The sequence below is a fragment of the Ochotona curzoniae genome, unplaced genomic scaffold (genome assembly GCF_017591425.1).
Source record: "Ochotona curzoniae isolate NIBS_2020 unplaced genomic scaffold, NIBS_Ocur_1.0 contig_3498, whole genome shotgun sequence".
NCBI classification, from domain to species: Eukaryota; Metazoa; Chordata; class Mammalia; order Lagomorpha; family Ochotonidae; genus Ochotona; species Ochotona curzoniae.
Window position 1 is genome coordinate 16586650 of NW_024465885.1, and position 18439 is coordinate 16605088.

Sequence of the window (18439 nt, forward strand, 5' to 3'; positions counted from 1 at the left end):
CTATGGGAAGTAACCCTAACACTGAGCTGATATCTTGCTGGTGTCAGGGAATCCTATGGTTTTGATGTAGAAACGACTCTATCACATCTATTGAAACTGGTAAATTTGAGATAAATAACTTATCTTGCCATCTTGAGTATCCTATAAAAAAGCAAAGTGCAGCATATTCACTTTAAATGCTGTCTTTTCTTCCCTTTAACACAGTCATCAAAATGGGTGTGTGTAGATTTTGTTGCTCACCTCAAAAAGAAAATGTAGGTGTGATTTTCTTGTGTAGATCACCCTTGGATTCTTCTCAGGTTAATTTTGTGGTAATTTTCTTCTAAAAGAAAAAAAAATTCAGGTTCACTGCATTGTACTTGTCCTAGTGGGAAAAAAAAAAAAACTGTTAATTTGGTACCCCATGGATTCCATCCTATTTAGGCACAGGTTGCTTTGAAACTTAATTTTCTGTTTATTCCGGCAAGAAGGAAGAAAAAAATCCATGACAGCAGCACCATCGATAACCCTGTGTTCTCAATCAAAGGCAGGGCTGGTGTCTCCTTAATCCCGTACTGTTGGAACTAGGAGCAAGATAAAGGGTGAGCAGGCAATAGTGCAGCCACAGTTTAAGGTCCCAGGCAGTAAAGAGGCAAATATGAAGCAGTGTTGCAGGACTGTGATAGAAGCGTAGGACAGGTGGTTTAAACTCACCAACACAATGGCATGGATTAGCAGATTGGGTCAAAAACCACGAGCCATCTATCTGCTACCTATGGGAGATGCATCTCACCAGCAAAGAGATGTGCAAACTGAAAATGAAAAGATGAAAAGGAAAACAAGTGAGCATAGCCATTCTAACCACAGATAATGGAAATTTGACATGAAAAGCATTTAAGATTAAGGAAACAACACATAATGATCACAGCATCCATTCAACAGCAACAATAACAAAATCACCATAAAAATGTATATGTAGGGCCCAGCGCGATAGTGTAGCAGTTAAAGTCCTCGCCTAGCAAGCGCCTGGGATCCCATATGGGCACTGGTTCTAGTCCCGGCTGCCTGGATTCCCATCCAGCTCCCTGCCTGTGGCCCGGGAAAACAGTCCAGGGCGGCCCAAAGCTTTGGGACCCTGCACCTGCGTGGGAGACCTGGAAGAGTCTCCTGGCTTCCGATTGACTCACCTCCAGCCGTTCCAGCCGCTGGAGGAGTGAACCATCAGAGAGAGGACCTTCCTCTCTCTCTTCCCCTCTCTGTTTATCTGCCTTTCCAATAAAAATAAATAAATCTGTAAAAATGTATATGTATCAAAGGTCAGGGACATTGTTATTAGAGGCAGCTTAACCTCACACTAACCTCAAAGGAAAGATGAATAAGACAGAACCTCAACAAGGAAACAACAGAACGAATGAACTTAAATGATACCTACACAGCCTTCATCCTTGAAATGCACAATACTGTTTTTTTTTTCCATAAGCACATTGAATCTTCACCAGGATTTATCATATCATAGTCCACAAAGCAAGCCTCAGCAAATTAGAAAAAAAAAAAAAGGTGAAAGAAACCATAGCATGCATCTTCTCAAATGAGCATGGAGTAAAACTGGAGGCCACAAAATCAAAAGATCCCAGAAGATGAACAAATACTTGGAGACTGCACAACATGCTGGTACATGAACAATGGGTTATAGAAGAAATCAAAGAGAAAATTAAAAAACATCTTGGAACAAATGAAGGCATCATCACAACATATCAAATCTACTGGGACACAATCATGGCAGTGTTAAGATGAAAGTTCATTTCAGTCAATGATTATGTAAAAAAAAAAAAAGTAGAAAAGCACCAACTAAATGAGCTATTTGTCTGAAGGAGCTAGAAAAATGACAGCAAAACCATTCCAAGATTAGCAGGAACAATGGACTAATCTAAGGGAGGAAATAAACCAAACAGACAACAAAAGAACAACACATAATATTAATGAGTCAAAGAGCAGTATTTTTGAGAAAATCAGCCTAACTGGTTACTCACTAACCAACTAATTTTAAAAAAAGAGGGAGTCAGCACCCATCAATATGATCAGAGAGAAGATTGAAAGATTGAAATATAAAATAGACACTCTGGACATACATAAAATAATCAGGAACTATTACAAGAAAATTTATCCCAACAAATCAGAAGACCCAGAAGAAATGGATCACATACAATCTATTGAAATTGAATCAAGGTTCAATGAATAATCTAAATAGATTTACAACCAGGACAGAGATTGAGTCTGCAACTAAATCACCACCCCCCACCAAAAATGAAAATCCCTGGAACAGCTGACTTTACTGTTGAATTATAACAAACATTTCCAGAAGAACTTACCCGAATCCTCCACGAGCTATTCAAACTAACATAAAGAGCGGCAATCCTCCCAAACATTTTTTTTTTATGAAGCCAATATCATCTTAGTACCAAAGCCAAATAGAGACACAAGAAAAAAAGAAAATTTCAAACCAAAATCAAAGATGAACATAGACCCCAAAGTCCTCAACAAAATGTTAACCAGAGAATCCAACTATATATCAGACAGTCATTAATCCAGACAAGGTGGGATTTCTCCCTAGCATGCAGAGATGTTTTACATACACAAATCAATAAATGTAATATGCCATATCAACAAATGAATACAAATCCTCTGATCACATCAATAGATACATAAAAGGTATTTGATGAACTACAACACCACTTCATGTTGAAAAGCCTAAGCAAAATAGGCATAGAAGAAACATTCTACAACACACCGATTCATATGTGAAAAACCCAAAGACAGCATCATACTAAATGGACTGAGTGGATGATTTTATAATAAGATCTGGAACTAGAAGAGCATGCTCACTTTCACCACTATTTAACACACTGTTAGAAAGCCACACTAGCGCTATTATGAAAGAAATAGAAATTGAAGGAGTTCAAACTAAAAACAAAGAATTAAAATGATCCCCATTCAGACAACACAGTTTTCTACACAGGATAGCTAAAAAACTCGGAAAACGGATGGCACTCATAAGAGAGCATGCAAGGTAAAAAGTTAATGAGTATAACTTGATGGCTTGGGTATAAAAAAGTTATTTGAGAATAAACTTTTTAGTACAGACTACTTTAAAATAGCAAAGAATAATTTTTGAGTACCTTGGAAAACACCTAACCAAACACATGGAAGACATCTATGATGCAAATTAAATTTTTTTTAATTGAAGAAATAAAAGATGGTGAAGTACAACATATTCCAGAACTGATATGATCAACATCATTAAAATATCCACATGACAAAGTAATATACAGACTCAGTGTGATTGCAGTCAAAACTCCAACAATATTCTTCTCAGAAATGGAAAAGATGATACAAACATTCATCTGATATACAAAAGACCACTAATAGCCAAAGCCATCCTGAAGAATAAATATACACCTGGAGAAATCACAATTCCAGACCTCAAGACATACTTTTGGGTAGTGCTCATCAAAAATGCCTAGTACTGGTATAGAAACAGCATAGAAGATCAAGGGAACAGGAAAAAAAAAAACCCAAACCTGAATCCACACATGTACATACAACTAAATTTGATAAGCCAAATGAAAATAATCCAGGAAAAAAAAAGTTTGGTCTGTTCAGCAATTACTGTCGGGATAACTGGATAGCAAGCAGCAGAAGAAAGATGCAAAACACACATTTCTCACCTTATAAACAAAATCAGCTCTAAATGGATTAAGGAACTCAATCTGTTTGCAGAATTCATCAAACTATTGTAGGAAAACATAGGCAGCACTCTGCAAGGTATTGGTAAAGACTTCTTAGAAAAGTAACCGAAAGAACAGGAAGTCAATGCCAAAATAAACAAATGGGACTACATCAAACTAGAAAAGCCTCTGTAAAGCAAAGGTAATAGTCAACAAGGTGAAAAAGCAACCAACAGAATTTGAAAAAAAATTCTTTGCATGGTACACAACAGTTAGGAAGCTAATATAGAGGATTTTACAAAGAGCTTCAGAAACTAAACCATAGGAAATCAAACAACCTTATAAAGAAATGGGCAAAAATTTTAAACATCTGGTTTATGTCCTTCTTGCTACAATTCCCATCTGGCTCCCTGCTTCTGACCTGGGATAGCAGTACAGTGTGGCCCAAAGTTATGCGACCCTGAACCCACAGGGAGTTTTACAGAAATTCTACAAAACAACAAGCTCAAACGGCTCATAAGCGTAAAGAATGCTCATACTCCCCAGCTATCAGGAAAATAAAAATAAAAACCATACTATAGTTTCACCTAGCTCCACTAAGATTGGCCTACATTTGGAACTCTGCTAACAACACTAAGGACTCAAAATTGAACTACCAGATGATCCAGGCATCCCAATACTGGGAATATATCCAACGGAAATCCAATCTGCTTGTTGGAAAGTGACCTGTAATCCTGTATTGTAACAGCATAGTCTTCATTAACAAAGAAATGGAAACAACCCAGATGCACATCAAAAGAGGAATGAGTAAAAATTAGTGAAAAATCTACTCCATGGAATACTACTTGGGTCATTACCAAGTGACAAATATATATACTCTTATATAAGGCAATCTCCATATAAAAGACAAGACAAATAGATAAATAAGTAAACATGTCTATACATTTATTCACCTGGAAGAACTATATAGTGGGGGGCTAGCATGCCAAGAATTGAGGATACATTGCAGTATGCAACTCACCCCAGAATTAAAAGAGTAAAACATTGATTAATGGCTAAATCCTCACCTTGCACACTCCAGGGCACCATACAGGTGCTAGTTTATGTCCTGCTTGCTCCACTTGCCATCTAACTCTCTGCTTCTGGCCTGGGAGATCAGTACAATATGGCCTAAACTCGTGGGACCCTGAACCCACAAGGAAGACCTAGTCGAAGCTCCTGGCTCCTAGCTTTGATTAGGTTCAGCTTTGGCTATTTCGGCCACTTGGGGAATAAGCCAGATAGAAGACCTTTCTCTCTGTATATCCTCTCCATATGTCTATCTGTCTTTCCAATAAAACAAATAAATCTCAAATAATAATAATATTATTATTACTATAATAAGGACTCCAAATTAAACTGCTAAACATATGTTGGCAATAGGACGCTGAAATTTCTACCATTGTCTATATCTACAATGTCATGATACACTTAAGTAACAAAATGATGGACTTGTGACTATTGCTGAAGGATATAGTATTTTAATAATATGTGGAAAAACAGTGGGAAGGAAGGTGAAAGGGGAGGGTGGATATGATAGCCCAAGCCCTTTGAATTGTATCATGAAAAATCAAAATTAAAATTTTAAATTCAGAATTTTACCTAGGTAGAAAAGAAAAAAACCTGCCTGATCCCTCCAATAATTTGCTGTGAGAAAATATTATTAAGAAAGAAACTAAGGGAAATAGCTGTATCCACATAATGAGAACAAATGATATGATATGATATTCACCAAATAATAAAAAGAGAGGAATTCTGACTATAAATCAAACAAAGTAGTCAGATTAATATTCTACATAAAATATCAACCCTTTTCTCTCTGGTATAAATAGTCAGAGCAAGAGAAAGACAATTTTCTGAAATAGCAATAAAAATCAAGATTTCATAAAGCAATATGTTTGTGAACTCAGCATTAAAATGGAAGGAATCAGAGAATCCAGTGTATTCTCTTTTTAAAAAGGTTAGTAATGAGGCCATAACAGAAATCTTCAAATATCTGAAATAGATTCATGTGCAAGAAGGACTTACTACTACTGAATGGAAAGTCAAATATTCTCTCAGTTTAAAAAAAAAAAAATCTAAGTTTGAAATGTTCCAAAATGGAAGTCATTATTCCATTAGAATGCTCAGAGCAAAGATAATTGCTTTAGGAAAGTGGCATAAAATGTCAAGTAGCACACTGATGACAGAAATTTATGATGTATAAAACCATTTCTAGTGTTATAATTCTACAGATTCATATATTCAGGTCTACCAGGCATAAGCTGTTAACTTCAAATACCAAAGCAAAACATGCCTTTAGGAGCTGTGCATCATAATATGAATATGTTCACCCCATGCCCAGTCAGAGACCAATGCCTCATCCTGTGGTGCTGACATCCTATATGGGTGCCAATTGAAGGCCCAGCTCCTAGCTTTTGGCCTGGATGCAGCAGAAGATACCTGAAGTCCTTGGGCCCCTGTACTTCTGTGGCAGAACGGAAAGTTCCTGACTCCTGGCTTTGTATCGACACAGTTCTGGTCACTGTGGCCATTTGGGGAGTTAAGCAGCAGATGATTCACTCTTAGTCTCTCTTCCTCTCTGTATTTCTTCCTTTGGAATAAAAATAAAATAAATCTTAAAAAAAAAAAAACATACTTTAAAAAACAAAAATCTCACAGACAGGTTGTAGACAAGCATCACAATTTCCAGCATGGCCCAGAAATGACTAACTCAGTAAGAATCATACTCTGGAGAGCATTGATTAAAGGAAATATGCTAGCTTTTGACATATTATGTTCAATACTGACTTCGCAACTGAGGTATAGGCATTTTCTTGCAGCCAATTTCACTTCATAATAACATGGGCAAAAACTGCTTTTTCAATAACTTTTATTGTAAGAAAGTGTCTCTTTAATCATCATTTAGAGAGTGACATTCAAAGACAGGTTTATTCAGGAAATCAGAGCATGACAAATTACATTACATTTTAAATTCATGCCATGAAGGTAAATTATCAGGTAAGCAGGTGTCTTTATGCAAGTTGTATTTGAGAAAGATTTTTATGGTGAAACATTTTTTATACAGTGTGTAATTGATCATTAATATACCAAGTGCTCAAATTAGTTCAAAATATAAAAATCTATGCACCCATGACAACAGAAGTGTCATCAAAAATTCCAATTACTTTATTCTTTTTATCCATTTGCTGCTATCAGACCAATATCTGAAGTGGTAGATGAGTGTTTCTTCTCTTTTTTTAAAATCTACATGACGATCTTAACACTGGGGGGAGCTATATGTAGTAGAAATGCAATCTGATATTTCAGAAAGTATCTCATTTCAATTTTCAACTCTAGATCCCATCTCCAGCTTCATGCTTAATGATTTCACACATTTTTTCCCATGCTCCTGACATCAGTCTGGACCAAGCCACAGCCATTGGAAAGTACATTGAGGATTAAGAAAACAAATGGAAGTGCTACATCTTTCTTTCTTCTGAATCTGTGTGTGTGTGTGCACCCACCTCTCAAATAAATTAAAGGGAAGGCACATTCCTAAGGAAATGTGCTAGAAGTCAACAGCTTTTGATTGGGTTGAAAGCAATATTTAAGTTGAAGTGTGAATATGTGTGAAGGTTCTAACATTTGCAGTTGGTTGGCATTTCAGAGAGAGGACAAGAAGGTAACTAAAATTGAAATATTGATAACAATTTATGATAATTAATATTTCATGACAGATGGTATCCCTATCAGAGAACAATCACTAAGAAACTGAATATTTCCTACTATATGAGCGATTATCAAAGTCACATTCCTTCTGGTCAATTGGATAACTACTAGCAGTAGTGACAGCCAAGTTGAGGATGCAGCTGTCTTAACAAAGAATAAATTCATGGTTAAATTTTTCGATAAGCCATTGAATCACCTATGTTTACATAATAAAGAGAATAAACACTATTTTAGGAATATATCATCTTGCCCACTTAATTTGACCTAGAGAAGACTTTGAGGCAAATGTTTACACAAAATATGCTAATTTTCTATTCTAAATCTATTCCAGAATATTCTTCCTCAAGACAATTTCAAAATTTCTGCTCAAGTTTATGAATTTCAATCCCTCCCCTACTGCCTAAAGTTTGTATTCCTTATATGAGAATTGACACACAAGCTTTGGTAGATCTTCTCCAGAACCTGTGAAATTCTAATTTCAAAAGTCTTAATGTTGAACTGCTGAAAATGACACTTGCATATCAACAAATAGATCAAGTAACATCCAGATGAACAGTCTGCCATAGCTGGAGACATTGGCTTGTTTGTCACATAATCCATGGTTAAGCATTTTTTTTAACTAGATAACAACAGAAGAAACAGGATTTTTCCAAAATGTACCAATTGAAGAAGATGCAGTCTTAAAAACCATGAGGGATATTCAATAATTTTTGCAGCTTAAGGAAAGTTTCAAGTATCACGTAGACTTGCTTGATACCAGTCATTTATAACATTTAAATGACTAAGTAGTGGTACAACACTTGAAAGATGTTGATGGAATTGGTTTACCATTTATTGGATCAAAACTAAGCAGTGCAGTATTTAAATTCACCAGGAAAGGATACAAAAAGTGAATACATATACTGGATTCATCTTGGTGGTATGGAAAATGATTTATTATTATTATTTTAAAATGGTTAGTAAGAAAGGACTAAACTACAGTACTTTTCCTAATGGTATCATACTATTCCTTCCTCATTTGAGTGCCAGCTTCTTTAATCAAGAGATATGGTTAATTCTAGCATTGATTGAACTATTAGAATGAATCAGTGCTTCTTTTAAAATATCTTATCAATATGTTTATGCTAACTTTTGAATCCTCAAAACAGCTTCACTCCATGGGCCACTATCTATAACTATATATTAAGTGATATTAAATATATGGATGTGACCCAAATCATATAACTAGTAAGTCTTAACAATAAATATACTCTCTCTCAAGTTCATACTTATATCTTTCTCAAATATTTCTTTCCTTTTAGCTCCACTTTAATTAAATTTATTCCACTCAGTCAACTCTATGAGACTTACAAACATATTTGTTTGAAAATACGGTAGTTTAATTTTGTCTTCATAAGCATTTCATTGCCCCCTATGCAGGCATTTCTTTTCATTACTCATAGAAGACTGATGACTTTAATGGTGTTGTTTGTATCTTTAATTATTTTCCTCTATTCCATAGTAGCTATATTTCAGCTTACACACCTAAAATTAACCATAAGCAATGAATAAGTTAGAGCTGACATAATAAGCTTTTGCAAACATGAGAAAAATACATCAATCAGTTTTTCCAGTTTATAAAAAATATTATTTTCTTAATGTATTAGAAAGGTCATAATGGCACACTTATCAGTGGAAAAAAAATCCTCCTAAAAGCTTCATGGTATAACCCTAAGGTGTACTCCAGGAATAAATGCCTAGTCATGCCTAGTAATATCTTAAATTTCTATTATCCCATTTCATCACTACTAGGTGTCTCCAGCTCTATTCCACATCATTCCACTAAGTGTAACACAAAACTACTCCATGAACTTTATTAATGACTCCATTTCTTTACCAGTCTCTAAAAATATTTACTCTTCTGAATGGAGAATAATTTTTTCCCAAATGGTTGGGAAAAAAAATGTGAAGGATAAGGGAATCAGGCTAGTGATAAATTGATGATAACAAACCCTTTGTCTTGGGATGTCATATTGAGTGGCTAAGTGAACTGTCACAAACTGGAAATCTCTTTCTTTTCCCTCCCCAATCATAAAATGCCAAATGTCAAATGTTCCTGTAAACACAATCGCTCATTCACCCATGGCTTAGGCAGTGACATGTAATTAAAATGGCATTTTACAAAACATGATAGGAAAATGTGAACTTCCATCAGAGAATAATAACTTGCAGAATATTTCAGAGCACATCTTATATAGCTTGTTTTCAGTTTCAACCAAGCATGATAAAAGATATGCTTATAAGAGGACTAGCTGTCTATTGTTACTAAAATATGAATATGAATATATTGTGTAAATGAGTTTTTATACTATCTGTAAGTATTCCACTATGTCCATTAGCCTCATTCATAAATGATTGTTGGTTGTGCTATTGTTGAGTTTATTGAGTTCCTGAATAGTCATCATGTAATAAATGAATATTTGTGAATGTTTTCTCCCATTCTATATGATTGCCTTTTCACTATATTCACTGTTTCCTTTACTCTGAGGAAGCTTCTTATTGAGGCAATCTCATTGGCTTAATTATATTTTTGGGTCCTAAGCTTCTTGTCTTAACAATCTACAGTCTTCAAAAAGTTTGTTTTGAAAAGCTATGTAATGGTTTCTTTCATATTATAGTTTTGCAGCAAAATTATCATACCCTTATAAATTTTCTGGAGAACTAGCATGTATGTTTTGGCTGCATCCTCTCATCAATTGCATCAGTATATCTTTGGGAAAATAGAGCACATGAAATGGAATCTTTATTTTGCTAATCATCTACATTAACATCAGGCATGTAGATTGGACCCAGTGCAGTGGCTAGTGGCTCAAGCCTTCACCTTGAATGTGTTGGGATCCTATTCTAATCTTGGTTGCTCTACTTCCCATCCAGCTCCCTGCTTGTGGTCTTGGGAAAGCAGCTGAGAACGATCCAAAGCCTTGGGACCCTGCACCTGTGTGGGAGACCCGGAAGAGCTCCTGGCTCCTGGCTTTGGATAGGCACAGCACTGGCCATTGTTATCATTTGGGGAGTGAGTCATTGGACTGAAGATTTTCTTTTCTGTCTCTCCTGCTCTCTACATATCTGACTTTGCAATAGAAAATAAATAAATCTTTGAAAAAATGTAGATAAGGAGAAATTTCAAGTCATTTGAGTTACACAACCTACTATTTATCAATGTATTCATTTAATGTATAGAATAACTATCTCTCCAGAAACACTGCTTGATTCCCAATTTAACAGCCTTAATTTCTATTTTGGAAAGTGAAATTGACATTAAATCATAGAATATAACAGTGGAGCCATGCTAAATCTTTGGGACATCTTATTCTTTTTTGTTAGGGACACAAAACAGTCCTAGTGATTAAATGTGAAACTGATGAAGTTATCTTAGAATATAGTCTAAGATATTCTTATTATGCTTCTTTTAGAAATCCAAATCTAAGAAAAGAATAATTTCTAAATTTAGATTTAGAAATCTAAATATTTTTTAGAGCCGGGAGCTCTTCCGGGTCTCCCACGCAGGTACAGGGTCCCAAAGCTTTGGGCTGTCCTCGACTGCTTTCCCAGGCCACAAGTAGGGAGATGGATGGGAAGTGGAGCATCTGGGATTAGAACCAGTGCCCATATAGGATCCTGGTGCGTGCAAGGCAAGGACTTTAACCACTGTGCTATCACACCGGGCCTGAATCCTTCTTATTCTTAAACATAAATATTGAGGCCCCAAATGGATGGTGAGCCTCTAAGAACTCTGAAAAAGCACAATGTATTCCACCCTTAGTATAAACCAGAGTATCAGAATGAAAGAATAGGAAAGGAAGGGAGGGGGCATGAGAGAGATAACAGAATTAAATAATGCTACATTAAGCAATTAATTATTCATTTCCTAAAATATGATAGCATATGTATTTTGTATAAATTAGCCATCTTACAGCCAAATTTTGAGGATGAGGAATATTTAATGGTCTTCCCAGGAAGTGAAGATTTATATCTAAATGAATACTAGATAGGCATTATTGGTTCAAAGATTTTCTTTAGCAAAATATGCTTACTGCATTTATGAGGATTCTGGTTTTTCACCTTTAACTTGAGTATTGAATTTTTATTTTTGATAAATAAAAGGATTATAAGCAATAATAATTATATCTCATTTTTATTTGCTTTGTATTTTTGAAATAGCAAAATTTCTCTTAGATAATATGAATATGATATAAGTGCCTACTTTGGATAGACACTAATTCATTTTGAAAACTTAAACGTGGCTATTATTAAAAATTTTTCTATATGTAAGCTAGAAACATTCTTTCTGTTTGCATATATGCATCTATTTGAATATAGGCAAACACATACACACTTCTGTATATATGTATATATGAGTGTATATATGTATGTATATATGTGTATGTATATATATGAATATATATGTGTGTATACACAGATACTTCCTGCCGTAAAAAGGACACTTCAACATAATCTCTTTTCCTGTATCTTCTCCTCATCTTCCACCATCAGTCAAAGAAATGGCTCCCTCATCCCGGCTGCCTACAGTATTTGATGAGTACATAATAAAGCACATTCTTCTTCTTATGCAAATGCCTGTCTCTCCTTCAGTGATGTTCTCCTTTTGATAGTAGCAATTATGCAAAGTTCATCTCAACCTTTTCAATGTTTAGTATGGTTCCTACTATGTAATTAGCAATGAAAAAATATTTGTTGAGTCTTGTTAGGAGTAAATCTTCATATTCAGACCTGAATTATCTGTTTAGGTTTGATTCACACAAGACTGGTGTGATTCTTCCACTTTCTAAAAAAGACCTCAATATACTGCAGACATAGTCCCATTTCAAATTTGATTAAATATTTTAGAAGAAAAACTTTAAAGCTACAGTAAACGTAGATTAAACCTCCATTTTTCTAAGATATTCTGTGTTTAGTATTTGAACCAGTAAGATTCAGCATTTGTATATGTAATGACAATGACTTAATAAATTTGTTTTGGAAGAAAATAAATATGGCAATGTATTTAAATAGCTATTTTTACTCTGAAGAGCACTTGGAATATGGGAAAGATTTATGGATATATATTCAACTTGATTATATTCAAATATAGTTTGCTTACATACCATGCAGCTCCATTCATGAATTTAATTATTACAGCTTTCTCAGCCTGGGAACAATTCTAACTTTGAAAATTGTATACTATGTAAAATACTAGCATTTTTACTTTCTGAGTATTAATATTTAAATCTAAGTGAAAAATTATCTTGCTTTCAGGAGAAGTAACATTATGTAAGTATTTAATTTGGTTCTCAAGTCTTTCATAAATTCAACATGATTTTCTTCAAAGTATCTTAAATTCCTTGATTTTTTCAAGGGGTCAAAATCAGATTATTATTTTTTTCTTTGCATATGTAACAAAAGTAAGAATTGCTATGCATATGAAAAATTAATACTTCTAACACAGCAATATAGTAGCTAATTCCTGAAAGGAAGGACCTTCTTTTAAAATCACTTCTACTGGTTGTCAACACCTACAAACTTTAATATAGTAGATTTGCATGTGAAAGGGAATTCACATGTTGTCAAGGTCAAAAGCCACTTTGAAGTTTCAACTGTGGCATCTTAGAAATGTCTGTCCTATGGAAGCCATGCCATGTTTAGAAGTTTAACTTCCCTGGCATGACTCCATACCAACCATCTGCAGAGGCAGCATGGAAAGAGCTACTTCATCAGTCCCATCCTAGGCAGAAAACAAATTAATAAAAACCCAGTTTGGACATTCCAACCTGATCAGACTGATCAGGTTGTAAAAAGAGCTGTAAAAGAGCCAAGAGCTTCATTTTACAACCAGGAATATTTCAGAGTTTGCCAACTATCTCCAGTTGTTGAGATAAAAATGCTGTATTACTCAAATATTGTGAGGCAAACACAATTCAATCATGCTGAATTCTACACATGTTGGGCACCAGATCAATTTAGTTCCCTGCCTGTGGCTGGGAAAGCTGCAGAAGATGGTTCAAAGCCTTGGGATCTTTCACTCTCCTTGGGAGACCCACTTAAACAGGAAATGAGGCATTTGGAAAGCCCTAGCAATAACTGATGTCTTATCATATCCAATCAATTAAGCTTCATTGTTGTTATATACTAAGAGTGGTAACCACCTAAAATCCAGCTTATTGCAATAGGATTCAGTCATATATTTGATATACATAGATTTTTGAAATCTGATTAATCTAGAAAACAAATTAATTGACAAGAAGCAAAATGATTTTATACACCACACAGTTATGCGTGGATACACGTATGAATATCCCAATGGTCAATAGTCTATTATCTATGCACTCTATGTTTTAATGTACCTTAACCCTGTAGGCTACAACACAGGCCACCAACATCTGGATCTCCTAATCCAATTCAGAATCCCTCAGGTCCAGGACTCTGTGTCAGGATTGCCATGTTGCCCTATACTTACCAATGACAAGCCCCAGGTCATTTCACTTATAATTCTAATCAGCCAATTGTAAATCAGAGTGTCTCACCTTGTAATATTCCATCACTTTGCTAAAATAGCTCACAAAATTCAAGAAAACACTTATGTTTACCAGGTAAATATTAAGAATACATCATGAAGTGTGGCAGTAGAGCATGCACATCCTCCAGAGTTATGTCATCCTTTGGAAACACCAGGGGTTATCATCCAGAAGCTCTCCAAATCTTACCCTTTTCCCTCTTCAGTTCAAATTTGTCAGTATTTGTTGCCAACTCTAGCCATACTTTCCAGTCTCTTTGTTATCTTATGCTATTTAACTAGCCTTTGAAAACTGAAGCATTGAAGCTCCCGATTTTATTTGTTTGTTTGTTTCTCTGTCTCTGTTGCTTCCTTTCTCAAAAATTCATTGGTTGTTATCACATGGCGGTTCACAAATATTGATATCCAGGCTGCACCATTCCTCTAAGGTTATAGTTTTTGTGTTCAATTACTGTTTTATATCTCTCATTACATGATCAAAAGCATCACAAATTCAAAATGGTGACATACCAAGAAATTTTTCCACCAAATTTTCCCCCAGAGTTCTGTATCTCAATCAACAATCACCCTTTAGATTCTAGTTGCTGATGTTCAAAGCCTTTTCCCACTTTTCATAGCCAATTTAACATAAAAAGGTAATACTTAATAAAGTCAGTAGCATAATTGAAGAAATGTTCTCATAAATATTATGAAGTTTCACCAAAACTGTATGAGAATCCAACATCAGAAGACCATATGTGTGACACTCATGTCCTATGACTATCGATTAAGCCATCTGAAGCTTCCTGAAAATTTTCAATAATCCTTTTCCTGTCCTAGCAGTGGATGCTCACTCTATACCAGATACTTTCATTATTTCTCACTTTAGATGTATGATAATTCTTATCATTCATCCAGAAAATCCAGATTCTGAGGTTTGTTCATTAATCAGCTTCCACCAGAAACAAGGATGATTTTAAAAAACAGTCACAAGGACTATTCCAATTCAAATTGCATAAAATTGTCTTTGGCCATGTTTGTTCTCTTTAATATGCATTGTGAGTCACAGTATAATGCCTAAGTTGTTAGCCACCTTATTGATAAGACCATCACTGCTACAAACCCAATAGATCACATTTTTTTCCTATATACACAATAATTTGTTAGTATGATCCTGATTTTATAGATTGGACAGTTGAGGCATACAAAGTATTAATATCTTGCAGGCACTTACGCTACAACTAGTAAGTGAGGGGAGGGCAGTTTTTTCTCTATTGCTTGTTTTCATATTCTCTTTTTTCCATTCTTTATTGGAGGAGAGGTGAGACAAAGGGAGAAGCCACACCCAGCCTTCCAACCATCCCATTGTTCCCAGTGTGGGGCATCTGCCTAGGGTACTGCTCAAGTAGTTTTGATAGTTCAACAGTTTTGAACTGCTGCCAATCTCACCATGAAACCTCCGGAATTCACTGGCTGACACAGTCCACCTTAGAATCTCTGCTTGTCCACTTATTCACTATCAACACTCCCCTGGGGTCATTGGTCAATTTGTTCTGTCCTCTGTCATGGTACCAAGTGTCCTCTGCAGGCTCCAATCAATTGCCATACCCTCCATTTGCACCTGGACATGCACTGCTCTGTCTGACTGAAGAGTTCCCTTAAAGTTCTTGGCAAAATTCCAAAAGTAGAAACAGGCTGTTTCCTAAAATAGATAAGATTAAAAGGGGTATTGGTATCATGAAACTGATATCTGAAAAATGGACATGTATACACAGACAACAGCCCAGGAAAAGTTCAGGGTCATTTCTACTAAGGAAAAATATTCTGATTCACACACCTGCTTGGCTGGACACATTTTTATTCAAAAATCAAGGAAACAAATTTAGAGCTCTTGGAAGAAAGCCTTTGAATGCTGTTCAGCTAATTTCCCAAGATAATAGCAGGCATTGTATCATGTTTGTTTAGTCCTTAGCACGTAAAATCACAAAACTTGTTTTTATTTTTAGCCTTTTTTGTGTAAAAAAATGCTTAAATGAAAAATTACTGCCTTGTTTTGCTGAAAGGGAAAAAAGACACAGGTTTTTAATTTTCTTTCATGAATTGCAAACTATTTCAAAATATGGAATGCTTCAAAGTATAATAGAAAGGAAATGAACAGAGACCGTAAGCTCCTATCTCTTTTTGTGTTGACACATTCACAATTGAACATGGCATTTAGTATATTTTACAATGGTGAAACAGAAGAATACAGTAGTAATGAACAGTGCTTAACACAGTCTGTCTCAATTTTCAAGACAGAAAAATCCTGTAGAATGAGTTTGTAGAAATAAAATTCTGTAAGAGGGGGACAGAGGGGAAAATGTGGGCATAAACTCTGACCTTTCTAAGGTTCTGTTGCTGAAAGGCAGACACAATAAAGAAGAAAACAAGAAAAAAAATCTGTTACAGTAAAGTGCTTGGCAAAGCATCAATTTAGAGAAAATATTAAAAGAAATTATATTTGAACAAGAAATGGGGAAGAAACTGAACTATGAACTATGAAATAAACTATGAACTATGAAGGAAACTATGAACTATAATTATTTGCAACAAGTTTCATAAATGAATGGAAGAGAAACAAAAAATAAAACTGGTATGTCAGGATGGAAACCTGGAGGAAAGAGGAGCAGCTTCAGGGAATGTTGGATTTCTGTAAATGTTGGCCCCCTCTCCAATGTCTTTCCCAGAATACATTGCACGTAGCATCAACCCAGAAGCTCCACAATATTAGCTACAAGTCCTAGAGCTTTTTGTGCTCTCATTAGACATGAAAATCAGCCTTTTCCCAGTTCCTGCGCATAAGATGTTTAGAATTTCCATGAATTCAATCACTCTCCTTCTATGACACATCAGGGTTGTTTCATTATGGATGATTAAGCTACAAATGTTGGTTTGAAGAAAACAAAATAGTTGTTTGGGGATATTTTTGTGGCTCACACTCCCAAATCTTCTCCCTACAACTGTCTTATCTTGACTTATTTGATATTTATTTGAATATATTTAAAAACAAAATTTCCATACACACTGTTTTAGCACCTGTTTTATTGATGTTTTACAATATCCAGTTGATAACTTTTTTTCTCTAAAGAAAGAAATTATCTGCTAGAAGAAAGTGTAACGTCAAAATATGGGTTAATTTTCATTTGTCAAAAAATATAGGCTGGTTGTGGGACAAAAGAGGGGAAATTAGGAAGGAATATATCACTTCAGTTTTGCTGAGTATAACACTATCATACTACTCTTCTAGATGTCTCCAAAGTGTTCAACATTTGTCATCAGTAAAGGAATTTAGAATTAGATACAGTAAGCTATTAGAACATGAGTTATCTCAACATTCTAGGGAGGTGAAAATGTCAAAAATGCCTTTCAAATGTTGCAAATGAAGTAAAATACTTACTCAAAGACACATGGCTAGAAAAGGCTTATTTTACTGTTTTGTGATTTTAATTATCTGCTGTTCTTTTTGGTTTGAAGTTTAGCTAAAATTATGGTCTTGAAAAGAAGAATTTCCTAAGGAAAATGTCACTTCCATCATCATCATAAGTGAGGATTAGTGACCACTGAAGATCAATAGTTAAATATCAGTGTTGGGCTTCTTGATACATCAAATCTGCTGCGATGCAAGGCCATTTTTGCTTAAAATAGGCAAAATCTCCATAACCACAACACTTCTCAAAATTGGCCAAGAGATGTGCTCATACTTGTAACCCAAGGAATGTTACGGTGACTTCTGGAGACAAAGCAAAACTAGAATCCTTTTGGGAAAGGTAGTTCATACTCATGGAAACAGTATCATGGTTTGTGTTAAATTCTGAAACTCTGAAGGCCTTTAGACCTAGAATCTGATTGACACTGTACTCCTTTAGGGTCTAAATTTCTGGAAAGTCAATAAAGGTAGAATTCTTTCATATCCTTCTTTTGAAACTATAAAATTGAATAACTTGTTCATGCACTTCATCAAAATAGCCAAAAATTGTTGCCTCGTTCATATGGTGCCTGACCCTCAATTATTTGCCAGATTTTCCTTCAATCCAGTATTCACTAACTACTTATGCATCCTCACAAAAGACCCCTATACCCCATATTCTATGTAGTGTAATTGAAAATGCCCCAAGAGCAATGAGTGAAAGAAAAATGCCACTTCAATTTCACTGATAATGAGAACTGCTAATGTGATGCTAACCAAAGTAAATTATGCATTAACAAGAGCTACTTTAGTTCACGATTTAATTTTGACCTAAGAAATTCTTACAAAGAGCTTTATTTTAAGTGTCAGTACAACACATTGGCAAGATGTATGGCAACTTGATATTTGGTAGCCACTTAAATGCAGAAATTTTCTTAATATCAGAGATAGCACTGGAAACCAGACTTGGAATCAGGACGCTTCCTGTCATTTCTTGCCACTACCGCTTAC